Source organism: Amblyomma mixtum, chromosome 7 (genome assembly GCF_055824585.1).
Source record: "Amblyomma mixtum isolate Tamu chromosome 7, ASM5582458v1, whole genome shotgun sequence".
Lineage (NCBI taxonomy): Eukaryota > Metazoa > Arthropoda > Arachnida > Ixodida > Ixodidae > Amblyomma > Amblyomma mixtum.
Genome location: NC_143018.1, coordinates 151,712,682 through 151,738,245, shown reverse-complemented (window position 1 = coordinate 151,738,245; position 25,564 = coordinate 151,712,682). Strand labels below are relative to the sequence as shown.

Here is a 25,564-nt window from a genome sequence, read left to right as displayed (position 1 = left end):
CCATTGAAGCTTTAGTTGCGAGAAAGCGCTCGTGTTTTGTCTTCTCTCCTACTTTGGTCCTCGCTTTTGGCGCTAACTTCATCATATATATATCAGTATTTGGCTGGAGCTCATATATGGAGCTAGTTCCATATACGAACTTATACTGACAGATCTGTACACAACCTTACATAATTTTGGTGAAACGCTTAGGGGAAATTTCCCCTAAGGCGTTGTAGGCTTTCAATAAGGTAGTAATTATTTGCATCCACCGAAGCACACCGTGTCCCCACCGTGTCCCCAGAACAGGACGAATTTTTCTACGAAAATACAAAAGTTTTTGTGGAGGCTGTGTCGCACCCCTTTTTAGGCGTATTACTGAGCTTGGCTGAATAAAAATGAGTGATTACTCTCCTATTAACACCTTGAATGCTTTAATGCGGAAATATATAACAAATGGCAGCCTATGTCTATGTGCCCACATACGGCGAGATGTACCGCAGGAGAAGGTGCAAGAAAAAATGAAGAAATCCAACGATTTGCGGCGCGCTCCATCTTCAATCTCTGCAAGCACCTAGGCTCCCCTTCTCCAATGTCGCAAGCTGCTAATTTGGAACCGCACCAACATCACAGCCAGTATAACTTATCTCATTCTAGTTCTGTACTGCTCGCTCTTAGTGATTGACTGCAACAACGACGCGGCCTTCTATCACTTCAGTCAGTAAAGAGTGAGCCCAAGGCGTGGGTGGTGGTGGTGAAAAACTTTAATTTGCAAAAAGAGTTTGAGGGTCAAAAAACCCTGCTACATGGTCGGTATCCTTAGTCCGGGACACCGCACGACGAGGCCCCGTCTCGCGCCCGCTTTACTAGAGCCCTTTGAGACTCCAGTGTGGAGCAGTTGAGGAGGGCAGTCTCCCATGCCTCTCGGGGGGGGGGGGCGGGGGAAGGGGGATGGTGAAAATTCTGAGTACATGCCCACACCATTAGAAAGATATCGCAGATCTATCCACAGTGCGGGCAGCGCCCATCTGTGTTCGGATCGAAGTGTTTTGCTATGGCAGGACAGAGAAGAGTTCCTGTCTGCAGGCGCCGCAGAGTTCGCTCCTCTGCCTTACTCAGCAACTTGGCAGGTACTGGGTAGAGACGGTGGCTGTCGCAATAATGAATTAGGATTTCGCGGAACAGCAGAAGCGGTTTATGAGCTTCTGAGCCAGGAGAGCTAGGATGAGGAGCCCGGTGTGTCAGCGCTCGGGCGGCCGCATCAGCGGCTTCATTGTCTCGTAGACCCTGGTGGCCAGGAGCCCAGATCACTTTTGTGCGAGTTGGATCGGCGGGAGCGCGTCTTAGAATTTGGGAGGCAAGACGGGATATTTCGCCTGCAAGATAATGTTCACAGGCCCGGCGAGAGTCTGTGATAACTGTTCTCGATTTTGGATCGGCGGCAGCGAGAGCTATTGCGACTTCCTCCGCTCATGTTGAATTTGGGGCCCGAAAAGATAGGCCATCGACATTCATTCCCCGGTGGACTACGGCAGCCGTGAAGAATCCCGTGGGCGACGGCCCTGTGATGTCCACGTAGTAGACGCCCTCTTTATATCCATACTGCCTCTCAAGCGTGCGAACCCGCACTTGTCGTCTGCCTTCATGTGAAGCCATGTCCATGTTACGCGGGAGCGGAGCGACCCAGAGCATGTGGCTCCACGGCACCGCGATGTTCTCCGTCCTCTCTGGTATGCATGTGTGTTGGATGTGTAAGCGGTTTAGCAGGCGGCGCCCAGGAACCGTCTGCGATAGCCGCGTATATTGATTCACGAGGTGGGCCTCCCACAACTCCTGATAGGAGTTTACCACTCCCAACGCCTTCAGTTTGGCGTTGGAGGTAGCCACCGGGAGGTCCAATGCTCGCTTTGTTGCCTTCCTGATGATGGCGTCAATGCGCTCGTCTTGTTTGGTGGTGCGTAGGTACGGCACGGCGTAGAGGATCCGGCTGGTCACAAAGGCATGGGTGAGCCGTAGCGCGTCCCTGCCCCGCAGACCACCCCGCTTGTTGGAAACACGGTCGATCATGCGCCCTACTTGTTCACCTATGCTCTTGAGTTTTGCTATAGTAGAGTCCGGCTTAAGTTCGCTATTGATGAACAGACCCAGGATCCGGAGCTCTGCCACTTCTCTGATGGGACCGCCCGACAGAGATATGTGTAGAGACGTGTTGTCCTTGTGGTTTGTCCTGACGTGTAGAAGCTCTGATTTGGCGGGAGCACTTTGGAGACCACAGTCGGCAGCATATGCATCGACTATGGAGGCGGCCTGCTGAAGGCGGTCCTCCATCTCCCCAAGGCTCCCCTCGGTGGTCCAGATTGTAATATTGTCTGCGTAGAGTGCGTGTTTTATGCCCTCCACCTGAGCCAGTCGGCCGGGCAGGTGCATCATGGCGATGTTGAAAAGGAGCGGTGATAACACCGCCCCCTGTGGTGTACCTCGTGTACCCATAGAGTACGGGCCGTATTCCTCGTCCTCGATCCGGAGGAGTGCCTGACGCGCAGAGAGGAAGCCTCTGACATAGGCGAAGGCCTTCGCCCCGCAGTTAGTGGTGTTCAAGTTAGAGAGTATGGTGCCATGTTTAACATTGTCAAACGCCCCCTTAAGATCGAGGGCGAGAATGGCCTTGTCGTTTTGTTGCATGGCTGTGGGTCGTATTATGTCCCTGTGTAGTTGGAGTAGGACATCCTGTGCAGACATGTGCAGGCGGAACCCGAACATAGTGTCTGCAAAGAGGCCCTTACCCTCCATGTATGGAGAGAGGCGATCCCGAACCATCGTCTCCATGAGTTTTCCCACACACGAGGTCAATGAGATGGGTCTCAAGTTGTCCGTAGTCACGAATTTACCTACTTTGGGGATGAACGTTACAAGCGATGTTTTCCATTCGAGTGGGAGTGGACACCCATCCCAGATCTGATTTATGTATTGTAGCAAGTGGAGGTATGCAGAGTCGGAGAGGTTCGCGAACAGTTTCACTGTTATGCGATCCTGACCCGGTGCCCCACCTCGACGCATTTTAGCCAGGGCCGCCTTAAGGTCATGCAACTCAAAAAGGGCGTCTAAATCCTTTTGGCTTGCCGGAATACGTGTACTCGGGCCCAACCGGGTCATTTGTGCGGCAGAGATACCTGTCGCACAAAGTGTCCGCAAGTTGCGCCGTCGTACCTCGGTACCCGTGCAGAGCCCGCCGGAGCTGTTTTTGCGTCTCCCCTTTCGTTTGAGAAGGGTGGATGAGGCTGCGTAAGAGACGCCAAGTCCCCTTCGATTTCATCTGACGCGCTGCCGAGTTGCAGCGTTCTGTCCAATTGGTGTCTGTGAGCTGGCCGGCATATGCCGCAGCCTGCTCCGTAAGTTGTGCAAGGTGAGCTCTAAGCTTGCGATTCGTCTTGTGTATCTTCCATCGTTTTGTTAAGCTCCGGCGCGCCTCCCACAGATGCAGGAGGTGATTGCGTCTCCAACCAGTTATGGAGGGCGGCAAAATGAAAGATGTAATGAAATTAGTCACAATAATTGCAGAATACTCTCATATATATGCAGTTATCGGCAAATGCAGACGTATGCGATTGTGCAGTGCGTCCTTACTGCTACTACTTCAGATGGGTAATGCAGCTTAGTTTTTTTAAGTAGATTTTTATTTTTAAACCGTGAGAGATGCGTCGGTGCTGTGTAGGGGGATTTCAAAGGATGGTTTACATTGTGCAAGCAATAAACCTGATTTAATACGCGATTAATTAACTAACCTTAACTAATCAACTTTTTACTTTTGATTTTAAGGGGCAATATTAGGTTACCAAATTAAAGGCCATCATCGTTGAATGGTGAGCCCAGTTTCTAATTTTCTTTAATCTGTAAAGCGGTTAGAAATATCGGACTGCATATTTTACGCATTTCAAAGCTCACTCAGTTGGAATCGAAAATGTATAAAACTGTGTCGCTCACATTTTTATGCATCAACCACGGACGCTGTTTGTGTATTTTGTGATGTAGAAAAAGTTGCTTTGAATTCGACGACGGTTCGACGCGCAGTGGCGCGTTTATGAATACGCGAAGCGGAAAAGGCAATTCTCACCGAGCTTGCAAGTGCGTATATTGATGTTCAGTATTTGGAAAGACATTAGCGATTAAGAAAATTTAAAAGCTATGGTCAACTTTTTTTCTTGACGGCCTTCAGTTTCGCGATATAATCTTACGCCCTAAAGTCAAAAATATAAAAGATGATTAGTTAACTTTAATTAATCACTTTTCTAAATATTGAGCTCTTTTATGTACATAATGCCCGTCTTGCAGTATTGTCCATCTTCACTGATGACACCGCATATCTCTTGCAGTTTTTAAAATAAAAATCTAAATGTCATCCAATATATTGTTACGGGGATGTTACGGTGGTAAGTCTGTATTGGCGGCGGCTCTGAGATGGCCAGCACTCAGCTCAGAACCGAGGGTCCAGCTACCAACTGTCAACGTCGTCGTCGTTCAGCGCACCGCCACTTCTTCGTTCATGATTTGTCCACTTGTAACACTATCCCCCTCGGCTGAAGGCAACGTCCCGGTGCGTGTCAGGCGTGCGATGTCGAAGGTGGGTGATAGGGCTTGAGGCGAACTACATGAACAACTTCGGACTTCAGTGGAGCGGACGTCGACTTCGGGTACAGCGGCGTGATTTCATACGTTACGTCGGTCACTTCCCGTAATACACGATAAGGACCTGTGTAGCGCGGCAGAAGTTTTTCACATAACCCCACACGACGGGATGGGAGCCACAGCAAGACGAGAGATCCGGCAGGGTAGCGCACATCACGGCGCAGGCCATCGTAGCGGTGTTTTTGAGCCTCTTGGGAGGCGGAGAGCTTGTGACGAGCAACCTGGCGGGCGGCGTCTGCTCGGGCGATAGCGTCACGCACATATGTAGTGACAGGGCCGGCTGTGGGCAGCAGAGTGTGGAAGGGCAGTAAGGGGTCTCGGCCAAAGAGAAGATAGAAGGGCGAGTAACCAGCGGTATCATGGCGCGAAGAGTTGTAGGCGAAGGTGACAAAAGGCAAGCTGATGTCCCAGTCCTGGTGGTCGTCGGATACGTACATGGCGAGCATGTCTGTCAGCGTGCGGTTGAGACGCTCCGTAAGGCCATTCGTCTGAGGACGATAAGCAGTGGTGAACTTGTGACGAACGGAGCACGAACGAAGGATTTCGTCAACAACTCGGGAAAGGAAGCAGCGTCCACGGTCGGTAAGGAGTTGACGGGGAGCGCCATGGTGTAATATGACGTCGTGCAGAAGGAAGTCAGCGACGTCAGTGGCGCAGCTGGTTGGAATGGCGCGAGTGATCACGTACCGCGTGGCATAATCGGTGGCGACGGCAATCCACTTGTTCCCCGAGGAGGACTCCGGGAAGGGCCCAAGTAAATCTAGCCCAACACGAGAAAACGGGTCGGTCGGGATGGGGATCGGCTGCAGGTGTCCAGACGCCAGGACAGCGGGCTTCTTTCGGCGCTGACAGACGTCGCAAGCGGCCACGTAGCGTTGGACGGAGCGGTACAGACCAGGCCAGAAGAAACGCCGGCGCACGCGGTCGTACGTACGGGAGACACCAAGATGACCAGCCGTAGGTGCGTCATGCAGTTGTTCGAGGATAGTGGACCGTAGGTGGCGGGGAACAACGAGCAAGTGCTCAGCGCCATCAGGTCGCATGTTGCGGCGGTACAGCGTGTTCCCGTCCAGCAAAACCCGGGCCAGAGAAGTGTCGCGCCGGTCGGTGCTGACGCGGTCGATGAGAGAGGTGAGGGCGGGATCCAAGCGCTGTTCGTCGGCAATGTGGGAGAGGTCGGAGATGGAGAGGACACAGGCATCCGACTCACAGTCTGTAGAAGGAGGATCGACGGGATAGCGTGACAGGCAGTCTGCATCTTGATGGAGGCGACCGGACTTGTGAACCACGGAAAAGGTGTATTCTTGCAATCGCAATGCCCACCGGCCAAGACGGCCAGTAGAGTCCTTGAGAGAGGAGAGCCAACACCGCACCTCCGCAACCCCGACACCGCAGACACCGCAACCCCGCACCTCCGCCAAAAGATGTTACGTGGATGTTACGGTGGTAAGTCTGTATTCGCGGCGGCTCTGAGATGGCCAGCACTCAGCTCAGAACCGAGGGCCCAGCTACCAACTGTCAACGTCGTCGTCGTTCAGCGCACCGCCACTTCTTCGTTCATGATTTGTCCACTTGTAACACTATCTATAAGTATTGCTTTAAATTGAAAAACCACTTGATTTTGTGCTGCTCGCAAGCTCCTGAAAATAATGTTACATACCTCTCCCCAAAGCAGCAGAATTACCACAAAGAAATTCCGTAGGAACGTTTACTGGGGTCCATTTAATGCTCTTGTGTTTCTATAGCTCTGAATGCTTCGTATCTTCGATGCTTTTCCTTCTGGTTCCTAATTTCGGTGAATTTAGTGTCCACGGCCAGCAACAGCAGTTTTTCGGAGAGCTCCCGCCCCTTCATGGTCACCAGGGCCCTTGTGTAGGCTTCCTGGTAGATAATTAAGAGTGATCAGGATATAAATCTGCGCAGAACTTGTGCACATGACCACAGTAGCATAAGTCTGAGAATTATGCACAGAGTCCAGACACCCTACTCTATAATGCATTCTCGGATATTAAAAACTTAATTTCATGGTTTATTTTCCGGGCTAAATTATAGTTTCCACGCAGAACCGCGAACGGAAACAGGTATGCGCCAGTGGTTTTTGAAACACGTTCATTCCCACTACCGACCCGAATATAAAACGCGTGCCAGATATTAATTCCACTGCTCCTGCTTAGCTGTAGAACGCAAGGCTTGTGGTAAATGTAATGGGGTCATTGTAGCTTTATTAGATACGCAGAACGCCGCAATGCTTATCGCGTATTAAAACAGAATTGGCACTATTTACGACAATGAAAAAGGTTCCGTTTCTGATACGTGCATATGTCAGAATTGAAATTAAAATTGAAATTTATTCCACAACAAAAAGATGCTGCGAGGAGGACAGGAGAAAAGCTGTGCTTGAAAAGCCCTGACCCCCCAACACACGGGGTAGGACAGAAGCGTGCGGCAAGAGAACACGGTCGGATATGGCAACATCGTTGAAAAAGTTGGTATGAAATAGGCAAGAAGAACCAGAAAATCATATTACGACATTATACAAACAATAAACGCAGTTCTTTTGGTGATATATCTGATATGTCAATGTTAGCATCCTTTATCATGTTATTCAGAAGTGTAGGCAATTTAAATTTTATCGTTTGATTTCCATAATTGGTTCTATATTTTGGAACATACCACACCTCAAGATGACGCGCTTTACAAGCAGAGATATTTTTCTCTAGCCTTGCTAGGCTAGTGATGGCATCATTATTTTTTATTAAACTGAGTTTATATAAGCGGCATAGTCTGTGACCGTTCATCGATGAAACTTGTATAATGTGGTACTTCTTAAACAGGCCTGCTGTGTGGAAGCGAAATGGAACTTTACAGGCGAGGTGAAAAGCCCTTTTTTGCAAGACAGTAAGTTTGCTAATGTTTCCAGCTGTTGTTGTTGCCCATACAGAAAACGCATAACTTAATAAAGAGGAAAATAAAGAGTTATGTATGAGCATGTTAACAGGTATAGGAAAATTGTAGCAGTAACGGCGCATAATGCCAGCTGTCCTAGATAGCTTACCAACCATATAGTTTACATGATCATCCCATGTCATGTTTTCTGAGAAATACACGCCCAGTGATTTAAACCACTTTGCTACTTCAATTTCAGTGTTATTTTAAAAAAAATAGAAGGTTGCTGGACATGTGTGTTTCGGGGTGAATTAAAATAGCCTTCGTTTTATTAATGTTTAGCTTTAGGCAATTAATTTAAGCCCAGGCTTAATCTCGGACAACTTTCTATTTGCTCGAATAGATCAACACACGATTTGCGTGAAAAGAATAAACTTGTGTCGTCAGCATAGATTATGTAATGTGCCGTTGCGTCAACGTGAACTATCGGGTTAATATAAAGTATGAAAAGAAATGGTCCCAGGATACTTCCCTGCGGGACACCTGTTTTTAATGACTTTATTGTGGAGTGTTTTTCTTCAATGACGACAAATTGAGTACGGTATTGTAAGTAAGACGTAATTAATTGATGAGAAATGCCTCTTATGCCATAGTGATCCAGTTTTTGAAGGAGAATTTCATGATTAATGAGATCAAAGGCTTTAGCAAAAATCCAGTAAAGCCCAAGTACCATATTTTTACATTCCAAGTTTTCGAGAATGAACTCCTTTTGGGCCAGCAGTGCGAGTTTCGTAGACCGGTTACTGTGGAAGCCAAACTGAGCACATGTTATTAAGTTGTAGCATTCAGTAAAAGAGGTCAGGAGTTTCAGAGTTATTTTCTCTAGACCTTTGGAGAATACAGGTAAAACGGATATGGGGCGGTAGTTTGACCATGGAAGACAGTTGGGCTAGTTGGTGTGAATTCGTTAGTTAGTTTGACATGTCATTTTTATTTCCCTTTTGAAACAGAACTGTCACTTTTGCTCGCTGCATTTTTTTAGGAAAGCATCCTGTGGACAAACACATAAAATGTGGGTAAGACAAGGTGCTAATACATCAATAGCAAATTTTACAGGTTTCACTTGAATATCGTCCGCGTCAGCAGCTCTACTATTGCTTACTGTTAAAAATGTCGCTACAAGCTCACTATTTGAGACTGACTCTAGAAATATAGTTGGATTACTTCGGTCCTTCATATATCTTAAATCAGGGTTTCTGTTGGTAGCATCACTGACTGATAAAAAGAAGCCATTAAATGCGTCAGCTAACTTAGTGCCTTGAAGTTCTATCCAATCTTCTACGATTGTGGTTACCGCTTCTGAATCATTACTAAATACAGTGCTTAGTGCCTGCCAAACGTTGTTTGTGCGTCCTTCGAACAGGTTAGAGAAATATTGCTTTTTTGCATTACGAAGGTGTTTTGTGACTGAATTCCTGTACTTCTTGAACACAACTGGTCCCGTTTTTTAAGAAGCTTAAGACACTCTTTATCCACCCAAGGCTTCCTACTTTTCTTACAAATTTTAAACGTCTTGATAGGAAAACACGCAAGGTATGCCTTAGAAAACTTGTTCATAAATATCTCAAACGCTAAGTTAGGAACGCTCACTGAGACACATCGTTCCAGTTTTCTCTGCTTAAGCAGTCTCTAAAAGCGGAGAGCGTATCAAGAGTAATGCGTCTGTATGAAAATTCTGAGCGCATTCGTGTAGGCGTGTTAATGACTTTACTGAAAAACATAAATGTAGGCAAGTGGTCGCTGATATGTAAATAAAAGTACAAGCTCTTACAGGGGAATATTGGTGACAAACAGATCTAAAAGTGTGGTTGATTTTGCAGTTATTCGCGTAGGAGACGTTATAAAGTTTTGACAGTAGTGAGAGCTTAATAATGATTCTAGTCCTAATTTAACCCTCCTATTCTGTAACATGTCAATGTTCAGATCACCACCTAAGATTAATGTATATTTTCTTTCGCTGGCAAATTCTAAGAAAGAGCCTAAAAAAGACAAGAACAGACGAACGTCATTTGAAGGGGGGCGATAACAAACACAAAATATAGAAGTACCACATCAAATGGCAAGATTTGCATTGCTACACCACCACCCCTTTTGCCTGTGCGGTTCATGTAATAAGATTTGTAGGTCGGAGGTGTAAACACATCCTCTTCCGAGGCAAACCATGTTTCTGAAAACATCATGACATGAAAGCGTATTTGCGCTTCGCCGAAAAATAGTCAAGTGCATCCTGCTTATTTCTATCAGATCTCAAGTTAAAATGAACGCAACTAAGACACTTCTGAAAACTAGTATCACAAAAGTATTCAAGGTTTACAACGTCTACCTGCGCAGCCGAAGAATCGAGCATGATCGGAGCAAAAGCAAATAGATAAAAGGACGGCTTTTTCAGGTAGAGCCATGTCACAGCTTATCAAGGTCAGCCACGCAACGAATGACAACGGCGCTATCGCCTTCTCTTTTCCTCACTAGAATCTTGCCATTGCAGTGCCATGAAAATTGGTAGTCGTTGTCCTCTGCCCATTCCTTAGCACGACGGAGCAGCTCTCTGTTTTGGTGTGTCATGTTTTCAGTGATGGAGACTCCAGATGAACCATTTCTGAAGGCTTTACGCTTTTCCAGCCATTTATCTCGGATTGACTGCTGGGCAAACCGAGCAAGAATTCCAGGCGTTTTGTTTGGCTTGAAAGGAAGGCTGTGAATAGCGCCAATGTCATTCGCCGTTAGCTCTGGCAGGTTAACAGTCTTAGCCACAGCATTCGACTTACACATCAAGTCCTCATTTAGCGTAGCTTGGATGCCGTGAACTTCTATGTTTAATTTCCTGCTACCAGATTCCAAATCATTGACAGTCGCTTTCAGTTGGTGAATGTACATACCGCCTATAATTTTTCTACACGTTTGTTCAAGTTGCTAATGCCTTTCTCTTGTTTAACTTGTCGATTCAGGATATCGTCGTACTTCTGGGACAATAACTCGATGAAGTCCTTAATTTCCCCAACTTGAGCAGGCAATCATGCGAGAGCATCAAGCCTTCGAGTTATGTGTGCCAGGCAAACAGTTAGCTCAGAGTCCATGTTCCCATTGTCCCCACCTTTGGCTTCAGAGGGACGGCATGCCACGCATCGCCATGCCCTGCGGCCGCTCTCTCCTTTGGCCTTAAATGTTGACTCCGACCAGCCAGAACAACTGCCGATATGATAGGAGGACTCACATTCGTTCCACATCAGGAATTGGCCGTAACCTGGCAGGGACTCATTGCAGGACTGGCAGGTGTCTGCCATGACTCGTGGACCAGAAGCTCGAGGTATCACCATCATCATCATCATCAACCTTACTACACCCACTGCAGTGCAAAGGCCTCTCCCATGTCTCTCCAATTAACCCTGTCCTTTGTCAGTGTCCGCCACTGTATCCCCGCAAACTTCTTAATCTCATCCGCCCACCTAACTTTCTGCCGTCCCCTGCTACGTTTGCTTTCTCTTGGAATCCACTCCGTTACCCTTAAGGACCAGCCTTCGCATTACATGCCCTGCCCAAGCCCATTTCTTCCTCTTGATTTCAACTAAGATGTCATTAACCCGAGTTTGTTCCCTCACCCACTCCGCCCTCTTCCGATCTCTTAACGTTACACCTATCATTTTCCTTTCCATAGCTCGCTGCGTTGTTCTTAACTTAAGGTGAACCCTCTTTGTTAGCCTCCACGTTTCTGCCCCATAGGTGAGTGCCGGTAAGATACAGCTGTTGTATACTTTTCTCTTATCACACAGCTATCACACAGTACAGCAAAGATATATAGAGCACATACCACTGAGCAAAGCACGGAACACGGTGGCAACAGCGGTAGCGGTAACGCAGTAACGCATGTCAGCTTGTTGTGTGCGTCTCGTTACTTAGAAAATGCATCACCAACTAGCCCCGCAGCGTGATTAATCAGCGAAGTCAGTCCTTCATGTTCTTGCGTTGCACAATTTATGTCATACGCTTGAAATACCGCTGGCAGGAACGCAACTCGGTGGCAGTAAGAAATCCGTTACTGAAACGTAGATTACTCTCCAACTGCACTTTGTCCAACTTACAAATAAATCATGCATTATAATACCATTTAGCTCTATTTGTAGCTCTATCAACGGAAACCGCCGACAGCATCGAGAAAGGTAAACAACAAATGAATACGTGAAAAACAGTAAATGATCGTTCATGCCTACCTGAAATATTGATGACTACAGCTTCAAAGAAACCTTGGTCCTTCCAGTGGCTCATCATCACATCAGGTCATTTTAACGACGTCAGACGTGTCTTCTTCCTCAAAACGCACAAGTGTGCACTTTACAGGCGCGGACAAAATAAACGGAGCACGCAACTGTCCTCGAATATTTTTCAGGCGTCACCCAATTGAAATTTCCAGCAGTGGTGCGCGCATGCTGGTAGCGGAGGTGGATGGCCTTTCTTGTAGACAAACAACGCTTCTTCATTACCAATGCAGAAAGCGTGATTGCACTTCGAACGCAATAGCATGCTCCGTTTGCTTAAGGCCGCGCCTGTACCATGATTTCCAGGTGAAAACAACGGGATGCAAGAACGGGTATAACAGAAAAATTCCCGCCCGTCAGGTAGGTGTAGAGCACACTGCAGAGCGCGGCTTCTAGCACTGTGCAGCGGAGGAGTCAAGGAAGGCGCCACCAATGCCTTTCTTGACACCGCCACCAGCAACTGCTGCTCCTTGCGCCAACCACTCAAAATGAGCCGTGCACTAACATCGCTGTGCTTGCCATGTTGGAAAGGGCACGGTAAAAGAAAAAAAAATGAAGAAGGAAACCGCAAAAACAAGAAATAAAAAAGGTCTCTGCCGGCGACAACACGAGGATCTCAAGTGAACTCAAGAACAGGTGGTGATGCACAACAGCTTCGCAGGGGGGCGTTACAGGCGCCAGTGAAATAAAGCCCCTTCACTGTGCATTGAAAAGAGCCCTCTCCGGCCCACTCCCCACAACTGACCGGGCCATAACCGGGCAGGTGGGTTACACTTCCCATTGAGTAGCTGCAGCGCACAGCGCGCTTTCTCTTGAAAAAAAAGGCCAGTTCTTCACATGCTTTGCACATGTTGGCCTGCTTACAAATCTGCCCGCGGGCCACCTGCTTCAACGCTGACGAGCTTCAGAGGATTAGGAAAATATTCTCCTCGCAGTGCAGCGGAATAAAGAAAAAAAACTGCGAGGAGAAGACTAGGAAGAGAGCTAGCTTCGCTACTACCTTCCTGCCCTTCCGGCCCCCCGGCGGCGTTCTGAGTTATATTCAATGTCTGGTTCAATCGACATGATTACGAACTGTGTACAGTGATCAGGGGCGCCAAACCTCTCCCTGGTGTGACGCCCAGGTGTATCCCATGATGTTTCTTCGATTTATCTTGACTAGAATAAAGCAAAACTATTTTCAGCTTTGTAAACGAGACGAGCAGCAGGGAAGAAAAGACCGTTTATTCCATCACGCAGCTGTATTTAAGGACGCGTGCGATAAGCGGTCTGCGCAGGATACATGCGCAGTTGTCCGTTTTACAGGCATGACATTTTGCTCTGTCACATCTTCCCTTCTTTGGAAAGAAAAAAAAAGCAGAAACAGAACGAAAACATGGAAGGAGAAAAAAAAGAAAGGAGAATTATGAACTTCTGCAAACCAGGCTTGCTTTGCTATGTTTTACGTTCTGGTAGTGGATGACGCTGCGGTTCTCGGCGTATGCATTCACTTCTTCGTAGAGCGCCATGATCTATGTCCACAGGCGGACTACTTGAAGAGACATGCTCTGGACGCTCTGCTGGGGATGCAGGGGCATGCGCCACGCTTCTGTGGCCCTCAGATGCTCTCTCGTGCGGCGTAACTGCTGTCCGCTGTCTGTAGCCACGACGTAGGATCGCGTCAGTCCTGCTGGACCGATCACTGTGGCGGGAGCCCGTGTTCTGCTGTGTGTGTCGTACACAGACACCCGGTTTCCACTGAGAAGGTCTGTTAGATTGCGTGTCGTTCTGTTGTAGTAGCAACGCTGTTTGTGTCTTATTTCTTGTAGTCTCTGTCGAACGGCGTCGGTGGGGATAGTCTTCGGCTCCAGGTGACAGTTGAGGACCGGAAGTAGTGTTCTGGTGTGACGTCTCATTAGCCTTTGAGCTGGAGATTGCAGATGTTCGTCCCTCGGAGTGTTCCTCCATTCCAACAACGCACTGTAAAATTCAAGGGAGGTAAACGGCATTTGTTGAGCAGTTTTTTAGCTTCTTGAACGGCGCGTTCTGCCAACCCGTTGCCCCGAGGGTAGTATGGGCTAGATGTGATGTGGTTGATGTTGAACAGACTCGTAAAAGATTGGAAGTTTCCACTGCTGAAAGGAGGGCCATTATCAGTACACAACTTGGCTGGGATGCCATGCGTCGCGAACACTTCCGCACTTGCATCAATTACAGCAGCAGCGGATGTCCGATTAAGCTTGCGAATCTCGAAGAAAAACGAGTAAGCGTCTACAAGTATGAGGTACTCATTGCCTTCATGGTGGAAAAGGTCGGCACCGACAATTTGCCATGGCAAATTTGGTAACTCATGGCTAAGCATGGGTAGTTTTGCATTTCTCTTTTTGTACTTGTCACAAATGGTGCATGACTTCGCTACAACAGCAATGTCCGCGTTCATTTTTCGCCAGCACATTACCTGTCTGGCTCTCGCCTTCATTTTATCTTCGCCACAATGTGCAGTGTGCAGCAGGCCAAGAACTTCTCTGCGCATGGCTGGAGGAATGACAAGCTTGTTGCTTCTGAGAAGCAGCCCATCCTGGACGTGCAGCTCGTCGCGGTAGCTCCAGTAGGCATTTAAGGCATCCGGATGTTCTTGCTTGCGTTGTGGCCATTCTGTGCTTGCATAACGGCTGAGCTCGGTCATGAGGGCGTCGTTATTGGTCCCATGCTTGACGTTCAGGAGCTGTTGATCTGAAATAGGTAGCGTAGAAACAACGTTGACCTGAAATTGCTCGGTTTCGTCCACCAGCTCCGTTTTACACGGAAAGAGCGACAGGGCGTCGGCCAAAGCGAGTTCTTTTCCCGGTGTGTAGATCACCCTGATTGGGAATTTTTGAAGCACCAGCCTTATGCGTTGAAGGCGGAGAGGGCAGTCGCAAAGCGGCTTCTTGAAAATTGATTCAAGTGGCCTGTGGTCGGATTCTACTGTCACCTCTGGTTGCCCGAGTATGTAGTCCCTTAACTTCATACAGCCATGAACAATGGCTAGTGCCTCTTTTTCAGTTTGTGCGTACCGCTGCTGCGCGTCAGTTAAGGAGCGGGACGAATAGGCTATGGGATGGTTCCCTTGTAAAATCACGGCACCAACACCGTACTGGCTCGCGTCCACCGACAACTTTACAGGATGGGTTTCAAAGCGCGACAAGACGGAGACGAAAGGAAATAACACACAAGACAAGCGCTTTCATGAATGTAATCATGAATGCTTACCAACTTTCCGAACTTTCTGCCCTCCTTCAACTTTACAGGCTTTGATTGGTCAAAGTATGCCAGGACTGGCGCTGTGACAAGGCAATCTCTCAACCTTTGGAAACTGCTTTCCTGTACTTCTGTCCACGTCCATGCGACGTCTTTTTTCAGTAGCTCTCGAAGAGGCGCGGATGTAACGGACAGATTCGGGACGAACCGCGATACGAAGTTAATCACACCAAGAAATACTTGCAGCTGCTTACGGTTCTCTGGTGCCGGCACTTGCATGATGTCTTGCACTCCGTCAGGGTCCAAGGAAAGTCCTTCTGCGGTGAGGATGTGGCCCATGTAGCGTACTCTGGACTGCAAAAATTGGCACTTTTTTTTATTAAGCTTTAGGTTGTGTTGTCTGCAGCGTTCAAACACAGCGGCGAGGTTCCTGTCGTGTTCCTTCCTTGAGGTCCCCCAGACCAGTATATCATCCATCACGACAGCTACGCCTACCAACCCTCCAACCATCTCGTGCATTGCGCGTTGCAAAACCTCTGGTGCCGATGTGATGCCGAATGGCATCCGCAGAAACCTGTACTTTCCGAAGGGAGTGCTCATGGTGCAAACACGCGAACTTTCTTCATCAAGGGTTATTTGCCAAAACCCTGACGCCGCATATGCGCACCTTTCCATTTTTCTGCTCTACAACCATATAACTGGACCAAGGGCACCGCTCTGTCACTTTTGCAATGACACCGTCGTGTTCCATCTCATCTAGTTTTGCTTTCACGGGCTCTTGCAGGGCAACAGCAATTCTTCTTGCTGGTTTTACGGTGGCTCGTTCTTCGGGCTTCAGCTGCAGGCGATAGGTGATACCCTTAAGTTGTCCTAGGCCTTGAAAGACGTCTTCAAATTCTTTTGCGAAGTCCCGAGAGTATTCTGCGTCGACCGCATTTATGCGTTGTATCAGGCCCAATCGCTCAGCAGCATCTCCGCTCATCGTAACTGGCACATTTTGAAGAACAACGAAGAATGTTGCTTCTGTACTTTGCGTCTTGTTAGAGATGGGAAGGTTTATCTTCGCGATAGCCTTTTTTTTGTGTGGCTAAAAAACGTACGTAATGTAGCCGAGCAATTTTGCGCTGGCGCTGTTGCTACCTTGCGAAAGATCGTTTCTGGCATGACACAACAGTTGGCTCCGGTGTCTATCTTACATTTCACTGCTACACCGGCAACATTTACCGTTGCTGACCAGTGCTCGTCGCTGGCTACTGCATGAACTTCCAACGTTGGAAGAAAATATTCTTCGTCCTCGGCGATTTCTACTTGCCGTATGCGCCGTCCTTCTGGCGGCGCTTTCGAGCGGGATGTGCGGCACACACTCGCAAAATGATTTCGGCCGTTACATTTGTTGCAAAGCCTTCCTAATGCGGGACATCTTCCGGTTTTGTGCTGTTGTAAGCCACATCTTGAACATCAGGTCGTCTTTGCTTTTACCGCGTCTATGCTTCTTTCTGGCGCAGAAGATGGGACGGCTGCGGCTTGGATCTGCGCGAACTGCTGTTTACACTGTTCCTTAGCACGACAGATTTCTACTGTTTTGTTATAGGATGGATTTTCCGAGATGAGTCTTTGCTGCAATTCCTTGTCTCTCATACCGAGGATTATTCGGCTGCGTAGAAGCCTGTCCTCAAGTTCTCCAAGTTCCCACGGCTTCGCGAGAGTCCCGAGCTCTGTGAGCCAATCGTTGAATGACTCGCCAACCCGCTGATTCCTGGAACCAAACCGGAACTCGTTGAACGTGAGGTTTGTGGCCGGTTTGTAATACTCTTCAAACTTCAGAATTAAAGACTTCAAATCCTTTTTATGCTCCTCTTTTTCAAACTTGAAGGTACGGAATGTACGCCTTGCCTCTTCGCCAATAGCCATCAAAAAAGTAGCGGCCTGAACATCTTTGGGTTGTTCGTTCAGCTTCGTCGCAGTTGCAAAAAGTTCGAACTCACATTTCCAGACAGTCCAGTTGTAGAAAACGTCGCCTGTAGCGCCTGTAGCGTAGGGAAGAAAAGACCGTTTATTACATCACGCAGCTGTATTTAAGGACGCGTGCGATAAGCGGTCTGCGCAGGATACATGCGCAGTTGTCAGTTTTACAGGCATGACATTTTGCTCTGTCACAAGCTTTACTTTTTATTTTTTTTTAAAGAACGAAACAGCGCAACTAAAATGAAGGACCAAGAAAAAGAGAGACACGAACACGCGCTGACTTACAACTGACTGTTTTAATCGGAAAACCACATATAAATAATCTCTAATCGCTGCGTCACAGCCTCACGTCGTCATCGCAAACTACTAACATAAAAAGAACGGAAAACCATTGGCGAAAAATAAGCACCTACAGGCTCCCACGCTTTTCTAACAGATATATCTCGCGCTTAGAGAAGGCCATCGAAGTGCTGCTCACACATGAGTCAACTTCTGTGCAGATATGATACGCCTCTGCTACTTCCCGTACTAGTTGCTCTTTATGGCGATACAGCACAACAGTGTTGTCAAAGTACGGAGTGCATAGGCAGGATTTGCAATGTGCAGCCAGTTTTGACGACCCGGAGCCACGCAAAGAATTAGCGTGTTCCAAAAGGCGTTCGTTGAGGCACCTGCCTGTTTGACCCACGTAAAAATGGCCACACGAGAACGGAATCCTGCAGACGACTCCAACTCTGCACTGCACAAACTGAGCGGCATGACGGACTCCGCACCCTTCTTTGGCGTTGACGTTTTCTTTCCTGCGTTTCACTGACGCCGGAACCTTCCTCAGCTTATTAGGCGCTGAAAACAGGACCTTGCCCCCAAACTTCGCCGCTATATTCTTCCATCTGTGAGACAGCCGATGCACATATGGATCTTACTTCCAGTGTCATTTTCATCTACTTTTTCTTTCATTGTTTTCATTTTCAAGAGTAGCGTGTTGCACGTTGACACCAGCACCTCTTCCGGAAAACCTGCTGCTCTGCAACGAGACCATTGTGTGTCAAAGCTTGAACCAACTTCATGCAAGCATGACTTCTTAATTGCCGCTCCAAGGCACGCCATGGCGATCTCGTTCTTGACCAGCTTGGAATGATTTGAATCAAAATCAAGAAGTGGCTTTTGCGTTCTTGGTGCGTAATGCCAACATACATGGTTCCTTTGAAACTTGAAGTTCAAATCCAAAAACTGCAGGCGGTCTTCAGACGGCATTTCATAAGTAAACCTTAGTTCAGGCGCCGTGCTTGAAAATACCTTCATGATGTCATTGACCACCTCAGGGCTTGCTTCCGTTGGTAGTGCCACAAGATGGTCATCCACGTATCTAAGGATGCTAGAGCCAGTGCCTTGTCCACTGCGCTTAAATATATACTGCTCAATACAGGTGCTACGCTTGAGCCGATGCATATGCCGGACTGCTGGACGTATGTGTCTCCTCCCCACGACACCAATGTACTCTGCAGATACACGCTCAATAGCTCCAAGAATGAATCAACTGATATTCCGCATTCCATCACAAAACGACTCTCGTCGTTGTCTTCTCTGACGCATTCCTTGACATGTTTCATGAGAGTCGGATGTGGCAGCGAGTAATAACGATCTTCTATGTCGATGCTGAACGCGGATACAACGCCCAAATCTGCATTTGATACCGTTTTGATAACCTTTTTTGCACCACTGAATTTTCCACCAGGAACGGGTCCTTTATGTTCAAAGAAGATAGGTGCTTTTTCAGGAAACCTGACACCAAGTATTGCCATGTCCCTTGTTCATTCACTATTGCTCTGAATGGTACATCCACAGTACATCCGCAGTACTTTCACACAGTCACAGAGCGCTGTTTGTAAACAGGTATGCGCGTTCCGTTCACTGCTTGCAGGTACGAAATTGCAGCGGAAGCACGCTCTGCTTTTGTGGCTGGGAGAACGCTCACCTGGGCCCCGGTGTCAATAAGGAATTTCTGTCCGGTGGTTCTGTTGTAGACGTGGAAAAGGCGACACTCTTCTTGGCACAGACCGCTCGTCGCCGCTAGTGGTCGGCCGGCCGGTTTTCCGTCCAGCTGCAAGGCAGGAGGCAGTGGCGGGCGTTGGCGCCGAAGCGATGATGGTAATAGCAGATGCGTGGGCCTGCGGATGGACTTCGCTCACTCTGTCCGCGCTGTCGAGGCGTTGAGGAGCGGTGACGTTGGCGTCCACGGCGTAGAGGCGGCTCTGAGTGTCTAGTTGCCGAAATCAGTTTTTCGAGCTGCTGACAAAGGCGGTCAACTTCGGAAGGCGTAGCGGTGGTGGATGCAAGATGCGACGGCTGAGGAGTGGTGACGGGGACGGCCAACGGCGACGACTGTGTGGGCGTGCTGACGGCAGCGACGGTCAAGTGTGGGGTGGCCACTTTCATCACCTCGGCTAGCGCGGCGAGTGATGTTAAGTCCATGGTTGTGGCTGTGGCAAGCACCATTTGGACTTTGGATGGCAGGCGCTGCAGAAAAAGTTCACGTAGCACAGCATTGTCCTTGGCCTGCGCACTGCTACCGAGAAGCTGCGTCATCCGCCGCAAGAGCTGACTTGGTCGCCGGTCACCGAGCTCCTCGGAGGAGAGTAGCTGCTGTATTTTCGTCCTTTCGGACGCGGCCGTTCGTTGCAGTAGGGCTGCCTTGAGGTCATCATATGGATGTCACGGAGGATTGGTGCTGAAAGAGGTGAGGATGTCGGACACCTCCTCTGCAGCTGTTGAGGGCAGTGCGCCGACCACGTGGTGAAATTTCTGCTTCTGTGATGAAATTCTCGAAAGCTGGAATTGAGATTCCACTTGCAGCAACCACACGGCTGGGTTGCGTTCCCAGTACGGTGGGAGACGCACTGTGACTGCACAGACGGCTTCGCCGGGCACATCTGGCGTTGTATGGTTGAGGTTGGGCGCAAGTGGCTGATTTTGTTCCATTTCAGCTGCGTGCGTTGACGTCCTGTCTTCAGCGTGGTGAAAAGCTTGGCTCTACGTTTCTTAGGTTCGTCGAAAACCGGGTCACCAATTGTAGGGCGTAAGCTGCTCGGAGATCCTCAGCGAAGACAAGACGTCTGTTCTGTTCAACCGTTTATTCTCTGAGTAACGGAGCTGCGGCAGGGAGCGCGGGAGGCGCGCCCCGCCGCTGCGAGAGGGAAAAGGGAGGAGAAGGAAAGAGCGTGCCAGATGCGGGGGCGCGCGGGGTGCGGTCGGGTTCCTTTGAAGGGACGCCGCAGACTTCGACCGCAACGGCGTTCACCTTACGTTGCCGGAGGCATAGGGAAGAAGCAGGCGTAAGTTGTGCCGGCGAGGGCTGGCGCCATGGCTGGCGCACTACAGAAGAATATAGCGGCGAAGTTTGGGGGCAAGGTCCTGTTTTCAGCGCCTAATAAGCTGAGCAAGGTTCCGGCGTCAGTGAAACGCAACAAAGAAAACGGCAACGCCAAAGAAGGGTGCGGAGTCCGTCATGCCACTCAGTTTGTGCAGTGCAGAGTTGGAGTCGTCTACAGGATTCCGTTCTCGTGTGGCCACTTTTACGTGGGTCCAACAGGCAGGTGCCTCAACGAACGCCTTTTGGAACACGCTAATTCTTTGCGTGGCTCCGGGTCGTCAAAACTGGCTGCACATTGCAAATCCTGCCTATGCACTCCGTACTTTCACAACACTGTTGTGCTGTATCGCCATAAAGAGCAATGATAAAAAACAGCGCAAGGAACGGGACGAAAACACGAAGGAAGAAGACATAGACACAGTGTTTTCGTCCCGTTCCTTGCGTTGTTTTTTATCATGGATTACCAACTAGCCCGGCATCTTGCACTTCTATAAAGAGCAACTAGTACGGGAAGTAGTAGAGGCGTATCATATCTGCACAGAAGTTGACTCATGTGTGAGCAGCACTTCGATGGCCTTGTCTAAGCGCGAGATATATCTGTTAGAAAAGCGTGGGAGCCTGTAGGTGCTTATTTTTCGCCAATGGTTTTCCGTTCTTTTTATGTGAGTAGTTTGCGATGACGACGTGAGGCTGTGACGCAGCGATTAGAGATTATTTATATGTGGTTTTCCGATTGAAACAGTCAGTTGTAAGTCAGCGCGTGTTCGTGTTTCTCTTTTTCTTGGTCGTTCGTTTTAGTTGCGCTGTTTCGTTCTTTAAAGATGCAATACAAACTCGCCCACTATACTACGTTGCTACAAGCTTTATCTAGTGCTCGTCGTCATTGACACACGAAACTCTGCAACAAATTCGTTCTACCAGGGAGCAGCAGTTAGTCTCTGTGCAGGCGGTCGGCTAGGCCGGCCGCGGATAGTTTGGCCGTACTGAATCTTGTACCCATCTGTAAATAGCCTCTATAAAAGTTCTTCGTTTCTCCCTGAATCGATTCGCCTGGAAGTCACTTCATCGGGAAGCCCTTCAAGCGGTGCTTCCAATTTATTGGAAACCACCGGACCAACACCACCGGCACAACTTTACTGGCGCAGTCGGCAGTACTGGTGCACTGCAGCGGCCCCCAGGAGAGGACGAAGTTCGGTATCCAAGGCGAGATACCGTGTGGACGACAGGCTAAGGGTACGAAGGTGCGAGGAGCGTCGGGCGTGAAACGCCGAAGACAAGGCCTTCAGCGGACACAGGGTGGCATCCCTGAGCAACGGCGGCAATTGGGAAATTGAAGCGGACGCGACCTTCAGCGGACGCCAAGTGGCATCCCCGAGCAACGGCAGCAGCTAGCGGCTTCAATAGGCACCTTAAGAGGTCGACTCCATTCTTGCCCGAAAAGAGGACACTGCGAGCAGCTCCGAGTGAGTTCATCATCATCATCATCAGCCTGACTACACCCACTGCAGGGCAAAGGCCTCTCCCATGTCTCTCCAATTAACCCTGTCCTTTGCTAGTTGCCGCCACTGTATCCCCGCAAACTTCTTAATCTCATCCGCCCATCTAACTTTCTGCCGTCCCCTGCTACGCTTGCCTTCTCTTGGAATCCACTCCGTTACCCTTAGGGACCAGCGGTTATCTTGCCTCCGCATTACATGCCCTGCCCAAGCCCACTTCTTTTTCTTGATTTCAACTAGGATGTCATTAACCCGCGTTTGTTCCCTCACCCACTCCGCCCTCTTCCGATCTCTTAACGTTACACCTATCATTTTCCTTTCCATAGCTCGCTGCGTTGTTCTTAACTTAAGATGAACCCTCTTTGTTAGCCTCCACGTTTCTGCCCCATAGGTGAGTACCGGTAGGATACAACTGTTATATACTTTTCTCTTCATGGATATTGGTAAGCTACCATTCATGACCTGAGAGAACCTGCCATACGTGCTCCACCCCATTCTTATTCTTCTAGTTATTTCCCTCTCACGATCCGGATCTGCGGTCACTACCTGCCCTAAGTAGACATATTCTCTTACCACTTCTAGCACCTCGCTACCAATTGCGAACTGCTGTTCCCTTGCAAGGCTATTGAACATTACTTTGGTTTTCTGATGTTAATTCTTAGCCCCACCGTTCTACTCTGCCTGTCTAGCTGATTGATCATGCTTTGCAGTTCTTGTCCTGAGTGGCTTAGCAAGGCAATGTCATCAGCGAATCGCAAATTACTCAGGTATTCTCCCTTAACTCTTATCCCCACCTCATCCCATTCCAGTCCCCGGAATACCTCCTGTAAGCAGGCAGTGAAGAGCATTGGCGAGATCGTGTCTCCCTGCCTGACACCTTTCCGTATTGGAATTTTATTGCTTACTTTATGGAGAACTATAGTAGCTGTGCAATCGTTATAAATATCTTCCAATATTTTCACATAGCACTCTTCCACACCCTGATTCTGCAATGCCTGCATGACAGCTGAGGTTTCCACTGAGTCGAATTCTTTCTCGTAATCAATGAAGGCTATATATAGAGGTTGGTTATATTCTGCGCATTTCTCTATCACCTGATTGATAGTGTGAATGTGGTCTATTGTCGAGTATCCTTTACGAAAGCCTGCCTGATCATTTGGTTGACTAAAGTCCAAGGTTGTCCTGATTCTATTAGCGATTACCTTAGTAAATACCTTGTAGGCAACGGACAATAAGCTGATCGGTCTGTAATTCTTCAAGTCCTTGACGTCTCCTTTCTTATGAATTAAGATAATGTTAGCGTTCTTCCAAGCTTCTGGTACTCTCGGGGTCACAAGGCATTGCGTATACAGGGTGGCTAGTTTTTGTAGTACAATCTCTCCTCCGTCCTTCAGCAAATCTGCTGTTACCTGATCCCCACCAGCTGCTTTCCCTCTTTGCATTGCTCCTAAGGCTTTCTTTACTTCCTCCTTCGTTACTGGCGGGATGTCCCATTGCTGTGCTCGACTGCCTCCCTCAGTAACTTGATGATTACATTCGCTACTGTATAGATTTGTGTAGAACTCTTCGGCTAATTCAACTATCTTATCCATATTGCTGATGACATTGCCCTGTTTGTCTTTAGCGCATACATCTGGTTTTTACCTATGCCCAGTTTTCTCCTCACTGATTTTAGGCTACCTCCATTGCATTGAGCATGCTCGATTTCCTCCATGTTAAAGTTTCTTATTTCGGCTACCTTGCGCTTATTTATTAACTTAGATGGCTCTGCTAGTTCTATCCTGTCTGTGGAGTTAGACGTCCTCATGCTTTGACGTTTCTTAATCAGATCTTTAGTCTCCTCAGATAGCTTGTTGGTATCCGTCGAACCATCCTACCACCTACTTCTGCTGCGCACTCTGTAACGATAGCTGTAAGATTATCATTCATTGTTTCAACACTACGGTTGTCTTCTTCAGTTAAAGCGGAAAATCTGTTTTGCAGCGACATTCTGAATTCCTCTACCTTCCCTCTTAATGCTAACTCGTTAATAGCCTTTCGATTCACCAGTTTCCTCCGTTCCCTCTTCAAATCTAAGCTAATACTAGACCTTACCATTCTGTGGTCGCTGCAACGGACCTTCCCGAGGACATCCACATCCTCTACAATGCCAGGGTGTGCACACAGTATGAAGTCTATTTCATTTTTAGTCTCACCATTGGGGCTCTTCCACGTCCACTTCCTGTTTGCTCGTTTGCGGAAGAAGGTATTCATAATCCGTAAATTATTTCTATCTGCGAACTCTACTAATAACTCTCCCCTGCTGTTCCTAGAACCTATGCCATAGTCACCTACCGCCTTGTCTCCAGCCTGCTTTTTACCTACTTTTGCATTAAAGTCGCCCATCAGTACAGTGTACTGTGATTTTACTTTGGTCATTGCCGATTCCACATCCTCATAGAAGCTTTCAACTATCTGGTCATCATGGCTTGATGTAGGCGCGTAGGCCTGCACCACCTTCAGCTTGTACCTCTTATTAAGCCTAATTACGATAGCTGCCACTCTCTCCTTAATACTGTAAATCTCCTCGATGTTGCCAGCTATATCCTGATTTATGAGAAATCCCACACCTAGTTCTCGCCTATCTGCTAATCCACGATAGCACAGTACATGCCCGCCCTTTAGTACTGTATACACCTCATCTGTCCTCCTAACTTCACTAAGCCCTACGACATCCCATTTAATACCTGCTAATTCCTCCAATAGCACTGCTAAGCTAGCCTCACTTGATAAGGTTCTTGCGTTAAACGTTGCCAGGTTCAGTTTCCAATGGCGGCCTCTCCGGAGTGAGTTCCCTGGTTCCTTTTTCTTGGCGGTCACTGTTTGACTACGGCGGGCGTAGTTAATGATAACCCGATTTAGGCATCTTAACCCCGACAAGGCATCCACAATGAACAGCGATGGTGACAGTGGTGACAGTGGGGACGGTGGTGACAAGGGCAGCAATTAGGCGTCGAGGCCACGGCGTAGCCAAAACATTGATAAAGAGATGGAATTGTACGAAAAAAAGATAAAAGCCTTAGAGCTTGAAATGCAAATCATTCGTGCTCGAAGCCAGAATGCTGCGCCTTCCGAAGACGAGCGGTTGAGACAGTACGCTAAGCTACTCGCCGGCGTGTTCCCCAAATTGCCTGCAGACGGTGAAGTACCCGTCTGGTTTGAGTCAGTGGAATGCTCGCTCAGGGCTTACAACGTTCCGAAGGAACACTGGGCGCAGCTTGTGTTCCCAGTGCTGGCCGAACGGGTGACCTACTTATCGACTCGGTTCACCGCAGAACAGCACAGGGACTACGATAAGTTAAAGACGGTGGTCCTAGACGAGTTGAAACTGTCAGCCGCAGAGTACCAGAGGCGGGTTTTTGGGGCCACCAAGAGACGTGAAGAAATTTGGAAGGGTTTTGTCACACGCGTCTAGAGCTACTTAAATATTTATTTAAGGTCTCGAGGTGTGTCGTCTTTTGACGGACTACTTAAGCTATTGGTTGCCGGCCAGCTCAAGGAGGGGCTGTCAGAGGAAGCACTCAGATATGTCAAGCTGCGCGAGGGGGAAAAATGGCTGAACGCGGACGAGATAGCCGCATTGCTACAGACGTACGAGGAAGCCGCTGGGAAGGGAG

At 48.5% G+C, this 25,564-nt stretch overlaps 1 protein-coding gene and 1 pseudogene across 1 annotated transcript in view; one reads left to right on the top strand and one right to left on the bottom strand.

Annotated features, from left to right (window-relative positions):
• Positions 1-25,564, top strand: part of LOC149337871 (lipase member K-like) — a 316,672-nt gene that overhangs the window by 98,336 nt on the left and 192,772 nt on the right. The gene's annotated exons all lie outside the window — the stretch shown is intronic.
• On the bottom strand, positions 19,113-20,021 carry LOC149337874 (uncharacterized; annotated as a pseudogene).